The sequence below is a fragment of the Aphelocoma coerulescens genome, chromosome 4 (assembly GCF_041296385.1).
Source record: "Aphelocoma coerulescens isolate FSJ_1873_10779 chromosome 4, UR_Acoe_1.0, whole genome shotgun sequence".
NCBI lineage: Eukaryota > Metazoa > Chordata > Aves > Passeriformes > Corvidae > Aphelocoma > Aphelocoma coerulescens.
In genome coordinates this window covers 62,140,137-62,158,615 of record NC_091017.1, presented here as the reverse complement: position 1 = coordinate 62,158,615, position 18,479 = coordinate 62,140,137, and the positions used below count along the sequence as shown (strand labels likewise).

General features: G+C 35.9%; 1 protein-coding gene and 1 long non-coding RNA gene across 6 annotated transcripts in view; one reads left to right on the top strand and one right to left on the bottom strand.

Annotated features, from left to right (window-relative positions):
- KCNIP4 (potassium voltage-gated channel interacting protein 4) overlaps positions 1-18,479 on the bottom strand; it is a 399,406-nt gene that overhangs the window by 219,242 nt on the left and 161,685 nt on the right. The gene's annotated exons all lie outside the window — the stretch shown is intronic.
- Positions 1,891-5,387, top strand: LOC138109117 (uncharacterized). Of its 2 annotated transcripts, none has more exons than XR_011150284.1 (3): positions 1,891-1,936; positions 3,293-3,705; positions 5,002-5,387. It is a non-coding gene; the product is annotated as an uncharacterized lncRNA (long non-coding RNA). The 2 variants fall into 2 exon arrangements; XR_011150283.1 differs by having other exon boundaries at positions 1,892-1,936; positions 2,733-3,705.

Genomic DNA, 18,479 nt, shown 5'->3' with positions numbered 1-18,479 from the left:
CAAATCATATTGTAAATCAGTATAATATATCAGTATTATTTTGCATTATATTATTATCTAATGGTACGATAATCTTTCTAATATTAACTGTTACAAAGTACAGTAGTGCTAGAAAATAATATGGACAAAAAAGAAAAAATTTTGTGGGTCTATTTTTTTTTTTTAACACTCTTCATATATATACCAAGACTGTATGTCAATTTTAATTTTTGGTCTCCTTTTTAATGTCTTCCACATAGTTCTTTCTTAATGTGTATTCTAATAGTAAACCAGGTTCAAATAACTTTTTAAACCTTTCTCAGGAAAGACAAAAATTATGGATCCACTGATTTACCATTTTTTTAATGCCACAAAAACCTATATACTTGCTAATAGCACAGAGGAAAAGAAAACTGCAAATACCGGCAAAAAAATGGTGTCAAAGCTGGGTTTATCCTGAAAGTGAAAAAAATATTAATTGATTCATATCTATTGTCTTCTCTATTAATTAGATGTTATAATTAATTCACTGTAACCTGAAGCCTTAAACTAACTTTTATAGAACAAAACCTAAACCCACTTATTTTAACATGCAAATTTCCCTGCCTGCTTTCAGATACTCACTTCGGATGCCAATCCAAAGATCAGTGGGGGAGGGAACAGGAGAGGGAGGGAAAATTCCTATTTTTTTTTTTTTCATACCTCTTCCGGTTAAATACTATCTGGTCTTATCACCTATTGGATACTCTCTGTCAAAATAGTTTATACCTATAAGCTCTTCTAAAAGCAGTCTTTATTTACAGTTAAATTTGTTACTGCTGAGCATGTAGGCAGAGGGAGATACCAAGGCAGATTTGTACAAATTCAAGTATCACCTTAAACAGGGACAGCAAGTAATCACTGCAATCCAACTGGCCAAAGGCCTTACCTCTGGCACCCTGACTGCTGAGGAGGTTGCCATCCGAGAAACAGAAAAAGCAGGTACTGAGTATCAGAGTAACACAATCGAGACCACGGAGCAACCCAGGCTGCCAATACCTCCTTTTGAATTTTGAACTGAGAAAGAAGTGGTTGATGCAGCAGCATGAAACCCACAACTTCTTTAATTGCTCCTGGCTAACTTGTGGGACACACAAGAAAATGGCACGTCTGACATGTGTTTCCCTCAAAACTATTTTAGTTTTCTCATCCCCATTTTCACAGATATCATATCACAGTGTAAGGAATTCCCAACACAGAAAAAAAAGAGTTTCACTACTTAGAAGCATATTTTTGCACCCGAAATTTGTTTTTATTTAGAAAATAAATGCTGTTCAGTTTAAAAACTAAGATACCAAAAAGTAATACTCTATGCTTAATGAAGCTATGTAAGACAACTAAGAACAAATATTGCCCAAATCACTGCACCTGTAAGAATACTAGATACCTCTGGAGGAAGTGTTTTATGCAGTTCATAACTGTGAGTGCAGAAGGAAGACACAATGGTACATGATCACACCAGTCTAAGATTACAAAATCCAATTTCAAAAACCTAAAGACTTCTTGTTAGCAGTGCAGTTTTACTGATGGTAACTTTTGGTCTGGTGGCACAAGATACTCGCTAAGCCTGCTATAAATCTGTAGGATAATTCTGAATTCCACTTCTATGCTTTGCTTGAATGACTTTGAATGAAGTTAACATTGAGTTAAAAGAAATCCATTTTGATGATAGAATGAGTCTTTTGAAAAATTAAGGAGCAACACACTAGAAGGTCAGAGAAACAAAGGGAAGAACTGTGTTCATACTATCAATGTGATGGGAAAAGATGGACCTTACTGACACATGTCAGTAGGTCCGTCATCACGGATAAACAGACTTCAGCTGAGATCAAGAAACAAATGAATTGCCCTGGGAAGGAGGATCAGCTGTGGAGGAAAGCTTATTTCCTAGCAGGAATACAAAGTAAGAACTTCACAAGTGAGTTGCCTTAAATATTACCGTTTTCCTCCTTTATTTCAATGATTATTAAGAGAATAATTTTATGTCTTATCTTTGTTGACAGAACTCTTCACTGGAACACCAGTGATCTCTGTCATACTGATAGGAATAAGAAAAAGTCCTTCAAGGAAAAGTTATGTGGAATTAAAGTTTTTAAGATAAAACCAGCAAAAGTAGACCTCATGTGGCCATCCTGCTGGATCTCTAGAAAAATTTGTGGAGAATCTAGTTAGAGCTTTCCAGAAGAAGAACAACTGAAAGTGGCAGTCTTTAGAGCATTCCCTTAGGGCCATGTATAGTACAGCAATTATATATTTAACTCTAAATGGTAGTTGGCTGTCTTTCTCTGCTAGTCTACCATCTAATCATCTGTTTACAGATTTATGCTTTTGCCACTTTGAGTGCATCACTCAGAAAGAAATGGGACAAACCCTTTGAAGTGATATATGCAATATATTTAATTTATCACTTACTAATCTTTATGAAATGGTGTGGTTTATGAGGCTTATACATAAAGCTTTAGATTTTTATAACACTGTAATAACAAAACCATAAAGATTCAGGAAGTCGTGTTTCACAGAGTATAGTAGTTATGCTTATATTAATTTAAATTAAACATTAAATTTACAGTTCTTAATTAAAATAGATCAAATATTAAATAAACTGGAAAATAATAAACATAAATTGGTCATAACTTTAATGTCATACAATGGATTAAATCCAGTGTTTTAAAATTACACCAGAGAGGATGTGAAAATTATGTTTCTTTTTCCAGGCTTTAATATCACTCATTTAAATACTTTAATTAAAATGCAAATTCATCTACAGAACGGATGTAAAGAGAAAAGCTTTGGTGAATATGGAATATCTGAGAAATCATTAACCAACATCACAGAACATCATAGAACATTAGATGCCTGCTACTGAATTGGAAATATGTTCACCATGATGAAAAGATTGCAAATTAAATCAGACTGCTGTACCACCTAGTGTTTTAATTTCCAGAAACCTCACTCTGAAACACTTTCTTACTCTGAATAATAACTTCCATCATCATCAAAGGACTATTAAATCCTTAGCTTTTCACCAATGTAGTTTTTCTTATGTCATGTCCTGTCATTTGGCAAGCAGTGTAATGCAATGCTGTTGATGTCATATAAATGCTTACATAATGAATTAATGTCAGAAAAGTAAAACAGTACCTCATGGAAATTAAGGGGACAAAGTGATGGACTCAGGAATGTACTGGCTTTCAACAGATTTCGGTAAATAAATAGTTTGCAGCCTTGAATAAGAGGTCTACAAACCAGACACAAACATGATATTTCTGTACAGATGTGCACAGACCAGCACACATTGCTGCCTACAGCTGCCAGAGCACCCCCAGCTGTGTTGATGCTGCTCAGACCACACTGATGATACCCAGCTGACAAGGTGCTGAGGTCCTTACAGTGACTGGTACTTTGCCACATTGCTTTGCCTTGTTCTCTAAACTGGCATGTTAAATAGTGAAATATGAATGTTCCTGTGCTTTTATCTGTATTTGTGAAGACAACATAACTAGGTGACATGGCAACACCTCCAACCTCTTGTCCACCCACCTGTACCTGCCCACCACTACACCTCTCCCTTGTGTACGAGCACAACTGATTGTGACTTGCACTCAACCAAACTGGGAATTGATCCAGTTTACAAAACAAACTGCTGTTCTGGGGAAGGTGAAGGGACAGCTCAGGCTGCAAAGCAAGGTATGTTTCCTAAGGCAACTGAGCCTGTTTAATAGTCCTCTCCATGGCAGGACACAAGGCCTGCTCCCCCACCAGTCTGTGAAACACTCCCTGCTACTCACTTTGACTTTGAAGTTCCATACAATAACAAGTGTAGCCAGACTTTCCAGGTTATCTTCAAAGCGTAGGCACTTTGCTTTGGAAGTTTATATTAATGCAATACCAAACCCTGTAATAATGTTTCTATAGATGTGAACACGAGCATAGGCATGAATTTTAGTGTTTGGATCATGCTGAGTGTTGAGCACATTTACTTTTTACTATCAAGCTCTTGAATGCTCATTAATTCATGGCATCATCTGACGCTTAGAAGCGCAACATAACGCATGGTCTGGTGTAGGGAAACACAGCCTTGTGTTACATCCCACATACAAGATGTGCAATTTAAGTGTAAATGCCAAGATTCCCTGGGTTGTTTTGGTTTTTTTTTTTCTCATGAATGAGCATGCTAATCTCAATCACCCCACAAGTTTCATTTAGAAAGTTAAGATCAGCAGATGATGTGATACACTTTCTTCAAATACAGACAACTGCAGTACTTTTCGAGACATAAAACTGGTAGATGAAAATACATCTCAACAGAGCGATTCTAGTTCTCATGGCCCACTCTGTCTTTGCTGACAAGGGCAGACTTTGTGACAATAAACAAGAGCATCATTTGTGACAATACTAGCTGTATACTGCAGTAAGATTTCAAAGGGTTCTCTTTAGTCATATTTTATACAGCAATTGCCTAATAAAATATTTGATACACTACTGACATCAGCTGGATGTAAGGAGACTTTACACTTATAATCTGTGGTAAAAATAATTCTTTAATTTATCAGCCTAGGATGTTGTGCCCACTCTAATCTAACACAGCTGTCACCCCCACACAATTGTGGCTTATCATAAAGCAACCAATCACAACCCCTTCATTCCTAAAGCTGTTCTGGTGTTAGCACCTTTTGGTTCCCTACTTTCCTCTCCTGGGTCCCTTCTCAGCTTCTCATCCTCCCTGTCCACTCTCCTGGCACAACAGTTCATGCAGGTGGATGGCTCAGGGATGGCCCAGCTGGAAAACAATTTTTCCCTCTTCCTTATTTTTCAGAAGCACTGGGTATCTGACCTAGACCACCAAGTGGGCTGCATGACCATCCCTCTGTACGTGGTAGTGCAGTGGGGTATGAGTGGAGAAAAGCTGGGGGCTTGATATGGGATAGAAGTTGAAGAGGCTACCCTTAACTTCCCATAATTGTCTGAATTTCCCTCCTTCAGATCTACAGCAACCTGGGCTGCTGGGTACTTACTCCATCCTTTCTGCAGTACAGCAACACTGGCTGCCATGGCTGCCTTATGAAGTGGAACAGAGGATTCAGCTGAAAAAAATAATGGCTGTGAAAAAGAGGTATAAGAAACTTTGGTATCTTTCATGGATGCAATAAAAATAACCACAAAAAAGACTAAAAAAAAAATTGTAGGAAAGATTTTTCTTTGCCGTAAACATGGGCAACAAGACTACTACTCCTAAGCCTGTAATTTTCTAAAAAACCAAATATGAAACATTACATATCTAAAAGGAATGTAAAAGAATACAGTTATTAATTAAAAATGGATATTTACTTTGTTTTCCCTGCCATTAACCCCTATTGGTACAGAAAAGATTGGATTATTATTATTATTATTTATTATTATTATTATTGAAAACCATCACCTTGCTATTTTGTATCAACCACATTGAATGAACAAGTAAAAACAAAATAAAATCTTAGAAGTCTTAATTCATCTGAAATATTTAGTGAAATACTTAGAATTTTCTATCAGAGACTGAGCACTGACAATTATTTTCCTGACTAGTTGGCTTATTTATACATTGTTAAGTCTTGCATGTTTGTTGCAAAACAATTGTATGTACAAATAGAATCAAATACTTGATACCAACAATCAACTTAGATACGTAAAAATTCTCAGTTAAGGGTGCTCAAGTATGTTCATTTGGGATATAAATAAATGTGTACTAATCAAGAAAAACACAGCTCTAGATAGAAAAATATCGACAAATATGAGACTTTTGCTTGAGCTGCAATTTGCAGCTATTTGGACATTCTCAGGTGCTAGTTATTGATCCTCTTTCTTACGGCTTTTCTCTCTGCTCAGCCTTCTTCCCACCACCAATCCTTAGTTATCCTTAAGCAGGTGGAAAAGTAACCTTTGAGGAATTCAACCTCCACCAAATGTGAATAAAATTAGATTTTTTCGAACATTATCAAGTCAAAGATATGTGGCACACAATGCACACATGCATCCAATTACAGATGAGCTGTGTAAAAATACTAGACACTTTATTCCTATAGGAAACAAAGTTAACTGGATTTCACTTAAAAGCGTAACCAGAGCTGGTGAGCACCATCAGTCAAGGTGTGATCAGAACATGACAACTGATAATTTCAAAATCACCTACCTTTAATTTTTTTCAACTTAAAGCATGAAGCCTATTAAAACTTCTCTTCATGGGTGTTCTAAGGATTCCGGAATATCTCTCTTTCCATTTGCACATGGGCCCCGCAAACTAAATTTGCTAAATTATTTTGCCATACAAATTTACTATTTCTCTTTAAACTGACAAGCAGATGTTTTAAAATATATGATGCTCCATATGGTTTGAAAGTTTGTAAAAAATCTTGTTTCTAAAATTACCATATTTCAATGCTTTTAGAGCTGTGAAAGGCTTTTCTGTCTGCCTGTTTTCTATACCATAATTACAATTCTGAAGCAGTGTTTATCACTCAAGGATACCACCCGCTTCTCAGAACTGTATTCTTCCACGTTTCCCTCCATGGATCACCTGCCAATGAATCACCAAGGAAACTCATTACCAAAAGCACAAACTCCACTGAGCGGTGCAGCTGACTGCCAGCAGATAGTGTTATTTGCTGGTTCACTCAAGCGTGTTATTTCTTCAAATGCTGCACTTCTGTCATGTTGAATGGTTCTGCTACGCTGCTTCTCATTCTCATTCGTTACTTAATTTTAATCTCATCTGACTTGCTGGTGTCAGTACAATGTCTGAGCTGCTATCAGAAAGTCTGTGTGAGGCTATTTTAACTATGAAAAGAAAAAACACGGTTTTTATTCTTTTCACTTGTCTTTTATATTGAGGCATTTGCTATTTCATTAGCTCATCTTAGGCATATCATATTCTGGATGAATAAAGAAGAAAGTGAACCCTTCTTTCACACAGTTCAGTGCTTACCTGCAGTTCATGTCAGGCTGTGATTTTCCTATTTTCGCACTGTCAGTCTCCATGAAGGTTCACAGACTACTTCACATAAAATGCAAAGATCATGATTCATCTACATCTCATTCTAAGGCTTAAGCTGTGACCTAAATGCCTGCCAGTATCAGGTACATATTTTCAGTGACAGCTGGAAGACTTCCAGAATACAATCTTGTAATGTTTGGGTCAAATTCTGCCTTTCCTTCTGTCATGATTTCAGCTGGGATAAAGCTAATTTTCTTTTATCTTGTGCTATGCTGTGTTTTGGATTGAGTATGAGAATAATGTCGACAACACACTGATGTTTTAGTTATTGCTAAGTTGAGCTTACTCTAAGTCAAAGACTTTTCAGTGTCTCCTGCTCTTCCAGCTAGCAGGTGCACGTGAAGGCATATGCGGGGTCATGGCCAGGAGAGCTGACCCACACTGACCAGAGAGCTACTCCGCTCCACAGAACACCATGCTCAGTACACATAAACTGTGGGGAGTTAGCTGGAAGGGGGCCTGATCACTGCTGAGGGATGGGCTGGGCATCAGTCAGTGACTTGTGAACAATAGTATTGTGCATGATTTCTCTTGGGTTTTATACCTCACTGTCTCACATTTTCTTTACCATTATTATTATTAATATTATTAATTGTTGTTATCATTATCTTAATTATTAACATTTTATTTTGTTTCTATTATTCAACTGTTCTCAATTCAACCCACAAGTTTTATTTTTCTCTCTGGTTCTCCTTTGCACAGGGGAAGGTTGAGAGGGAGGGAGTGAGCAGCTGTGTGGTACTTAATTGCCAGCTGGGGTTAAACCATGACATTCACCTACTCTAGAAATTCCAGTTTTCAGTCCTTGTATTTTGGACACCCACTTGTGTGTATTTTTCCAGGGACTCTACTTGTTGTGTGTCCTGGCCAGCTATCTGTACTGTCCTACTATGGCTTATTTCTCTTTATAAAACTTGAGGAAGGAGGAACACCTCATTTGCCCACAGACTTAAGGCAGAGGCTTCTTCTCATTACAAGCACTGTGCCCATTAGCCAGCATTCCTTTACCCACCAGAGCTCACAGTTCATCAGTTCAAAGCTGATCCAACCAGGTATTTCAAACCACTGAATGTCACTGCTCCATACCTTTACTGTGCACAGAGTCTTCCACAGACAGCTTGGTGAGTTTTCATTCTGGTGAAGCCCTGAATGACTTTATGAACTCTTTTCCTACATAAATGAGTCTATCATATTAGTGCAGTAATTTAATACTGGGTAAAGTCCAAAGATTCCAAAACATAAACAAAAGAGATTTCCTTTTTTTTTATTATAGCTACTTTTCTATTAGTCCAAAACCAACTGCAAATTTTGGTATGAAAACCATAGATTTAGATATCAATGGTACTTTTTATTTTTCAGGCTTTTCCTTTCTCCATCTCTACACTTATGTAGGGCATTTACTCCATCTTTGCTTAATGATGCCAACTTTATCTTTTTTTGCAGTGCAGCTGTGGACACTAATGGAAACAATTTAAATGAGGATAAAATCAGAGTAAAAAATGAAAGCTAAAATGGCTCAGGTATATTTTAACTCTGAGATATTCAGTGACCTGAAAAGCATGGCAGAGTTACAGAGATAAAAATCTATTTAATCTATTGATGAAAAATGTGGATAATAATTATTATTGAACCAAGCACCATAGATTTTTAATATTTTTTAAGAAGTGAAGGGTGTATTTAGATTATGATAATATTAGAAATAACAGTATTCCTGTTTGGAGTGTGCATTTATGCTGACTGATATCTGACAAGATACATAGTTTCTGATAGAAGTCATGTCACCATCTCATCATTTCAAACTGTCATCACTTTCATTCAGAGACTGTTCTTGGTGAATACTTAAATTTGGCATAAAATTAAGCAAGTGTTTCTTATTTTTCCTATTATTCATTTAAAGAAAAAGCTAGTTGAAAAGTATATTTAAATTTATGGAAAATTGGGCATCACTATAAAAATGTATAAGGCTTAAGCTCTTTCTCAGTAGAAGATTTGATACTAAATTTATTATTTCCAGTTAAAAGAAGAGAAAATACTTGTTTTCACTCTTTGGTCAGGCACTGAGTTTAAGAGGTTGAAAGAAATGATTCCTAGGACTAAGGTCTTAAGGATTACTTAGACTGATTGCTAAAAGATATAAAACAGCCTTATTACAGCAAATGCCAAAATTAATCCTGGTTTCTCTGTAGGCACAGAGCTCATAGAATATTGCCTTCCCATACATTTAGCCCCTTTCGTTTCTATAGGTCTGTTTAGGTATATAAATTTTGACTCATCTGTCTGGCTAACAAAAATATAATAATGACAAATGGGCAGTGTGGCAGAGTTACTGCTGAAAGCCAGATCTGAGGCACTTGAGAGGAATATCCTACCAGGATTGCAAGTTTTAAAATGCATGTGAGAGGAGTAAGAATTGACACAAATTCAAGAAATAGACTGAAGACCTGGAACAAAGTACTTGTTTGGAACAAAGAGGAAAGCTTTGATTCTGAGGCTGGGAATATTGTATGAGAGCCTTTAAGTGAGAGGAGTTTGGGGAAAATGTTGAATGGTTTTGAAGTTTTATTAGTCACTTCAAAGACTATGGGTGCTGAACTAAAGGAGCATTATGCTTGAATCTTTTTAATATTTTATTTTTTTTCCCCTGGTGTAAAAAGGATCCTTATATTCATCTCTTTACTCAGTCTTCTACTTTTTTCCTCATACATGTTTCAATGGGTTTTCATTGACTTGAGTAATAATGTATTTTAAGACAATAAGACTGATACAAAATATGGTACAATGTTGACAATCTCCTGACATTTGCCAAGACTGCCTTTTTTGTTAATCTATTTATTGAAAAAAAATTTAAAATCTAGCAGATTGAACTGACATTCTCATCTGTAAGGTTAGATCATATGCCCCCATCACTCTTGGGTTTCGTCACAAGATTTCCTTTGTCCTCCCAGGTAGCATAAGGGTGACTGAGAAGACATACCAGTCTAAATCCAGATTGCCTGATTAAACTGACATAATAAGATCATGAACCCAAGTCTGATCAAGGTCAATCAGGTGCTGCTGAGTAGCACAGGAGGGCTGATATTCCCACCATGAAGCCATGCTTGCCAGCAACGGAGCTCAGATGCCATTAAAGACTTTACAGTACAACATCCAAAATTCTTTGCAAGTTATATTTACTGTTGTAGTTGCATGCAAAGTTTGACTTTTACTACAAAGATTGTATTGCAACATATTCTAAAGTAGGGAAATGCTCCTTTCTCATTCTTTCCCTCCATCCTTTTGCATTCCGCCATGAATTTGCAAGACGTGGTATTTACAGAGAATTGAATGTCGGCTATTTTAGGATTCATTCCTTCAGTCCCCATACCACTATTTAGTGAACATGTTTTCTTGTACTTCATTTATTCAAGCCACAGTTCCTTGTATTAGTTTATTATTGTTAAACCTAACTTAGATTCCTATTCTTTTTGAGGCGATTTATGTTACTGCCTCAGTTTTCTTTTGACAAATCATTAGTGAAACACATTTCTAAAACACCAAGTTCTAAAAGGCAGCAATGTTGCTTAAACAGGAAAAGAGAACATTCTGATGGCTTGTCTCATTTAACCTAAATTTTCCAGAAGTGTATGATACTGAAATCTACTTTATCATAGCACAACCTTTTCATCTCTTAAGAAATTCCCCAAATGCTTTATTTTTTTGATCCAATTAGCTGCACAGTAGCAAAGATTATAAATGTAAAAACAACTGTTAGAAGAAAAAAACCCCACAAAAACAGGCTAAAACTACTAAAAAGGACAGAAATCATTACAGTCTATATCTTTAAAAAACACACTAAGAGCAGGGGAAGACAATACCTGCACTCAGATATCAGTAGAAGCCACTATAGGTACCTGAAAATCCTCTTCAACAGAGAGAACACTGTTGAATGTGACCTTAATGCAGCTGTGTTTCCAAATCTTCTGAAAACAAGAGGTTTCACAGATTATCTATTCTTTAAAACATGTCTCTGGGAAAGCTTGGGAGGTAAAGTCCTAATACACAACAGAATCTTTCCTGTTACAGTAATTATGTTCTCATTCTGTGATAGCTGCTGAGTTTCTATAAATCAGAAAAATGACAAGTGTCCTCTGCACCCTCCTCACTAGAGTTCCTCCTGAATCATCCCCTCTTCGGCCACATACATACAGGCACATGTACAAAACTTTAGCCTATATACTGATGAACAAACTTGGAAACATTTCAGTATCTGACCTGGAAAACACTCTATAGAATAATTTCATTTTAAAGTTTCCCTTTTTCTTTGCTCTACCTTGTGCTTTTTTAATGAAAGTTTTGCCATCTTTCTGTGATATAACAGGAGTGTTTACTGCTGCAGGCGTGATGAATAGTCCAACCCAAAGTGCTGGTCATGAAGCAGAGAGTGTGACAAGGACATCTGATTGCCTGGAACCAGAGCCATGGCAGCTGTGACTGTGTCTGTAATTCCCTGCTAGAGTGTCCTTGCTGCAGTCAGTTTTGCTGCTATTTCCTATTAGTTATGACTTTATAAAGGGAAAAGTCAAAACTGAGGAAATCTCCTTACTCAATGAGAAGCCTTAAACCCATAATCATAGCTTCCTAAAACTACTAGCAAAATCTAAGCACTATCATGGAGTCAACTTTCTCTATGCTGGACCTTGATACAGAGGAGGAAAATTATTATGAATAATTTACTTAATACAGTGGAGTATTTTGGTCTTAATTCTAAGTAGTTGGCCTTTCAATATCCTCTGCAGATATCTATTTCATTTGCTTATCCTCAAAATATCTTACAATAAAACCAAAACAATCCTTTGATTAAAAATATGTCACAAAGAATTTCAAAGTCTAACTTGATACACACATCACATATGTATGCATATGTATATATAAATTAAAATAATCTGCAAACTTGCAGACAATGCTGATACGCTTCCATGTATGACATGGAAACAGGTTGGCACCTCCACTGCATCTCTCCTATTTAATAAACCAGTGAAACTCTTAATTGTAACACTCGCCTTCATCTGCTCTCCCACAACTCTGTTTCTTGATACTCGTTTATTGTATTAGGGATCATCTATCAGAGTGTACAGAAAATGAGATGGGATTATAAAAACAAACCCAAAGAATGTAACATTTGTTGCCACCTCCCTTCTATGAGCACACATCTCTTTACAATATGAGTATGCTGGGCTCTTCAGATTTTCTAGCTCACTATCCATAGTCAGAAATAGGAGACGTTTTAGTGGGAGAGTTTGAATACGACACAACAAAACATCCTCAGCATCTGAATTAGTTCATGCACTGTTACCTGCACACTTCTTCAAATATGAGTTCAAGTATTCTGAAAATACACAAAGAAAAAGCTGTTTATATTATATTAGCCTGTATAAAGTGCAGCAGATGCTAAAATTAAGTAAAGAGGAATAGATAATGATGTAGCATTGGATAGAAAAATGTAGAATCCATTCCTTCCCACTAAAAGATCCTGAGGGAAAAATAGTTTTTAAAAAACTAGTATTTTCAAAACTTTTCTTTTTTTCTGAATTTCATATGGGCTCACAAAACTGAAATTTACTGATACTCAAATCCTTGAACTTTGATGTTCCTTAAAAAGAAAATCCAGTAATTGGCAAATTCCTTTGCCCATAATTTCTGTGGTGCTGAGAGTTCGTAACTCTCAGGAAAAATAACAGAGCTTCACCAGTTCTAAGAAGTGAACCCATTAGAAATAATAAAACTTGATCAATTATTTAATAAAGGAAGTCAGCAGATGTAAAATCCACAGGTCCCATCACCCTAGCAGAAAGAAATCTCCAACTGAATTTTGTGGTAGTTATTACTGATGCAGTGTGCTTTTTTCAGGTGACTGTGAGAATTATGACAAAAGAAATAAGAAAAGAAAATGTCAGAAAATTTCCTCCTCAGGACCTTGCTTTCCAACAGAGTAATCCACAGCAAGGTCTAAGCATTTCCAGCTTTCATCTTTAACGGTACTGCTCTATAGCATGCATAATTATTAAAATTACTTTGCAGAAAAAAAAAATCACCCTCAAATCACAGACCAGAGGGGGAAAATGCTTGATGAGATTTAACTATCTTAGACCTTCATAGAAAACCAGATTTTTTTAAAACTAAATGCACTCCAGAACTCTGAAGCTGTGCCATTACCTTGCTCCTCGTGATTTTAAAGGTCTTGATTTAGAGACAGGTTATACATTCAACATGCTCCACAGAACTGATGTACAACCAAACTTTGCATAAGTCTTTATTTCTGCTAAAGAAACTTTAGTGTGAGACTGGCCATGCATTGAAATTATATGAAATGCAAACAGAAGCAGGGAGAAACAGCTGTTTTCCCAATATAGAAAATTCTTTTGGGAGATTTGTGCAGAAGGAAGCAATAAACGCATCAGCAAGCAGTGACACTCTGATAATTACTGCAAAGCAAAAGAACATCTGCATGCAAGAAGGAATAAAAACAACACTACAGCTATTGAAAAGAAAAAATAAAAGCAACACTTTGATGAGGAATGGAAGAAAAAAATCCTTCTTTTCCTGAAAAGATCACATATTATTCAAGAATTTTACCCTGATACATTTTCGTTGCTTGATAGCTTGTGCTTTTTTTGACTGAAATAGTTTGTGCCTCGTTCAGTAACAGAAGCTTCCATCCCCTTAAAAAAAAAACAAACAAAAAAACAAAAACAAACAGGACCTGTGATATGCAGAGGAGTTATTTAATACCCAGCAGCAGTTCCTGGGCAAGTCAAATTCACCTACATTTTATTTAAATCAAATGAGCATTCTAGATTCACCCTAAAATAGGATGTGAAAATATTATGCAAAAAAGCAAATGAAGATGTACTACTGTGTCATATTATCTGCCTGGATAACTCTGTAAAAGTTCACAGGGGAATGTAAAACAGTAAGTTAAGGTCCATGTTGGAAGGTTTGAATAAACCAGCTGGTTGAATATCTTACAAAGTTTTTTTCTCAGAAAAATAACTAAACTTTCCAGTTGTAGGTTGGTTAGGAGAAAAAACACCCAGCTAACTTCTCTGATGTCTTTCTGTTTTGTCTTTCCCAAAGGCAATGGAGCCAAAGGACATGAAATGGATGACTCTGGATGGAAGTTTCTGTTGTAACAACTCTTGATCTTTCATTATTTCTAGCTGCCATTAGCCACCTAACCACCCCAAAAGAGCTTTCCTTAGTTTTTCTAAGGTTTTCTACCAATATGTTTTGGGGTTGGTTTGTTGAGATTTTTTGGGGTTTTTTTTGTTTAAAGTCCATAAGGAGCAATTAAGTACTTTTGGAGGGGGTTTAAAAATCATCAGTAGTTTTATATTTTATGTCATTATGAACTTTACAGAATCAGACCGTGAACTCATCCTATGTCTACTCTGGACTTCTTAGGATCTACCTCTTAGGATTTTAATTCCTACATAAGTTTTTTTCCACTTTTAAAATAGTTATAAAATCTAAAAGTTATACTGGAGGTATAGGCAATTTTTATGATCCAGAGAAATTTAAACATTACTATTAGAAATTTGTGAAGGGCAAAAATAAGTCATACAAAAAGAACAGAAAAAAAAGAAACAGTCATGTTCATAGCTATAGCATAAAATCTTATGTTCTGAAAATGTGATTCAGAGTGAATGGTGATGATAGGACCAATTTAACCAATGAATGAAATGCTAATACTTCATAAAGGTTTTTTGCTTTAATCAGTGGGTATTTTTCTTTCCACGAGAAAAAGGACTATGCATAGTTTTCATTTTAGATTGCCCTTGGAATTCTACATTTTTAAGATAATTTGCATCTCTCTTATACATACAACACTGAATTTTAATATCCACAAGCCAGAGACAGGATAAAGGTATCACCTCCAGAGTCCTGAAAACCAAGAAAAAAAAAAAAAGTGAGATTTTTTTGCAAGCCAACTGACTGCTTTTCTTGTCTCTTTGCCTGTTTATACTGGTAGCTGTTTCCCTGGTTTCTCTATACCTGCAAAGGCTGAATCCTGGTCTTAGCTGCCAGGCACTGCTGTAAGAAGTATGAGTAGCACTCTTGCAAACATTAAGTACATTCTTTAAACTCTAACAGCTCAGCTATATATACCAGGTTCAGTGAGTGCATAACTGGTGGTAATGCTGATCTTCACCTGAGGACCCACAAACTTTCAGGTACAAACTCAAGGAATGATGAGGCCGTAAAATTGATGGGGAAAGCAGTAGGAAGGAATGCATGTGTTTTATAAAACATGCAAATCAATGTTAAGAAGTTTGTCACAAATTTGCCTAAGTCCCCAATACAACGGTAAGATGAAGTTCTATTTATATTAAATTCCTCAGAAAAAATTTATCTACTGTTGAACTTTCATGCACTCCTCCTTCCTTTCCACAGCTCTGTACTACTGTCCCAAAACTGCACCAACGTTAAGTTTTTAAACAGAGCATTAAAGTGTGCAGTTTTGGTATAGCATGGATTTAATCACTTGTGTTAAATGTGATTTAAATTGGTTCTTTAATCACAATTTGTTTAATGTACTCAGCACAGCTTAATTTCAAGAAAGTGAAATGAGAAATTAAGAACAGTATTGATTATGTTGATTAATACAGGAGATGATTAATACCTTTCTTGCTACTCTCAAAGTCAGTCCAGATATATTCCAGATGCAAATATTCCCAGTCAGGCTCTTCCCTCCATGCATCTTATTGATTGTGTTAAGTTCTCTCTAGTCATCACCTCCTGTGGTTCCACAAAACACTAGGTAATGGCAGTCTTCAAGCCAAAAAAAAAGGAACACAGCAATGGCAGACAGGAGTGAATTAACAGAGCATGTGCCAACAGGATTTCTTCATATTAGAGATAAATGGAACCTTCTTCAGGAAAGAAAAACACCAAATCCCTTCAATATTCTCCTTATGCTGCTATACATCTGCCAAGTGACCTTCCAGTTATTCAAGCAAAATCTGAGTACAACAAAATTAACATCTCTGGCAATTCATTTGGTGAGGGAGTGGAATAAATCAAGGAAGTTAAAAAAAAAGCTGAACTAAGCAAAATGTACAGCTGGAATATGCAGCCATACAAACACTCCCAGGTAACCTGCATTGAATATTCTAATCACACAGTCTACACTAAACACTAAGAGCTTTAGCAAATAAACTAATCCTGTTTTCAAAATAATTTTCAAGCAAACTTCATCAATGTGTGCGGATTGAAGGACAAAGCTTCTGCTGTGCTTCTTTTATTTCTTATTTGTTAATTAAAGGCTTGCAGGGATGCTCTATAACTCCATATTCATACACTGCTAATGGGGTCTTTGAGTGGAATTACTTATAAGAGCTGAGTTTTTTTCTCTCCACTTCTTCCACCTGGTGGGAGAACAGTGAAGTAGAACACTGCCATTGCTCTCGTACTGGAGATTAATGCCAGACTGATTGACTAAAATGCTTTATAAGGGTTTTGGAATTACCTTGTACTTTCATATTACAGGATGTACATGACTATTTCTGGAATGAGTTACTAAGACAATTAAAACAATTATTAAATATGATATGCTCTAATGACAAGGTTACGATTTGTCCAACTATACAGTTTTAATTTTATGATTTATTTCAGTAATGTCAGCTAATAATTAAGCAATTAACTTTTCTTCCCTTACATGATATTAGAAGAAAGAATGCATGGTAGAAGATTCCTTTTCCCCAGAAAATCCCACCAGACTTCTAGGGTTTTTTTTTTCCATGTAAAATCTGTCTTATTTCCAAAACTAACATTACTCATGTCTTTGAAGGTAGGACAATGTGTTCCTATATACCTTATGAGTATGACTATCATATGAACTAGTCACAAGACAGACAACCAGAAAAATTCATCAAAACAACAGCTGATTAACTGACAAATACCTTCTGTTGCAAACCTCTTTCCATAAAAATCTAACCTTAAGGGAAGCATGTGAAAAGTGCACTTATTGCATTCTAGTGTCTCCCACGTGCTCACAATAAATAAAGATTAATGTTATTTTTACCTTCTCTAACTACAGAGAAGTGACCTGAATCTCTTTGATAGCTAAATTAACGCCACTCAATTTTTTTGCTTTTTGCTTTTTAATGAGCAAGCATACTGAGATATACAAATTACTACTCCAAATGTTTCCCTTAGCTTTTGCCTTTCTCTTCAAAAATCTGCATTTAAAAAAATTTATCATGAACTCTTTTTCTATTCTTATCACTTAACATTGCACTAGATAGTAAGTAGGTTTTATGTTTAGTAGTACAGTGGACAATTTTTCTGTATAACACAGTTTTATTTCCTAAAGGAGATAGTTAAAATTACTCTATTTTTAAACCTGAACAGCAAGGAGCTTTGTGAAAAGTCTAGTTAAAAAAAAAAAAAAAGACAAGAAAAATGATGTAAGATGGGTATTTTTACAAATGTCATTTTAATCAGCTATGAGATTTTTTAATTTAAGTGGTCAAATCTGGTTCCAACATTTCCAGTCTCACAAATAAAATACATTATTACACAAGTGCATGAAACCCCAGTTATTTAATTGTATGTTTATCTCTTTCTATATCGTGTCTACAATGTGCCTTGATATATCAGGTTTGAGAATCTAGACATTCATCTCATTATTTATAATCCAAAACCACATCATGGTTTTGCATTATTCTTCTGTGTTTTTATGTATTTAATGCCTCTATTAAGAACTCCTAGGAACAGTGTAGATACCAATGTCTTGAAAGTGTTATGAATTAATACAATTCAATTGTGTCATCTTCAGCTTCACCTATTTACTGTGTCTCAGCCTATGATTAATGGAGCCAATCCTTGCTGGAAGCCTGAAAGCTATTCTTTATTAATTTCCACTTCCATGTCATGCTCTGAAGAACATCATATAGCCTGAAGTGCACTCCTCCTCTCCTTTTTTGCTAAGCCAGAAAGTTCAATTTTTAAAATAACTATAAAAGAAAATAGAAGACAGAAAATAATATCTGTAGAAAGTAAAGAAATAACAATGTGTGAAATGAAAGCTGTGATAATGGCAAGAAAATTCTATTGAGAACAATCTTTTTTTCATAAGTTTAAAGTCTAACAGTTATTCATGGCAGGAGCTGCTGCACTGCCTAAGGTCCTGCCACATAATTTTGCTCCATCAACTTTCCATGTAAAATGAAGATACTGTTTTTAAATCAGGAAAACAGAGAACATCTTAAGCTAGACTGGTAAGATAATTTAGTGCTTACATCCCAGCTTCCAAGTGCAGGGGTACTAATGGGAGAGCACTGCCCACGAAGATGACGGTACCGGGTGACCTGAGCAGGGTGCAGGGCTGCTCCACCCCGCTCCCAGCACGGCCAGAGCACACGCTCCGCCAGCTGATCACACCCAGGGGCCTACA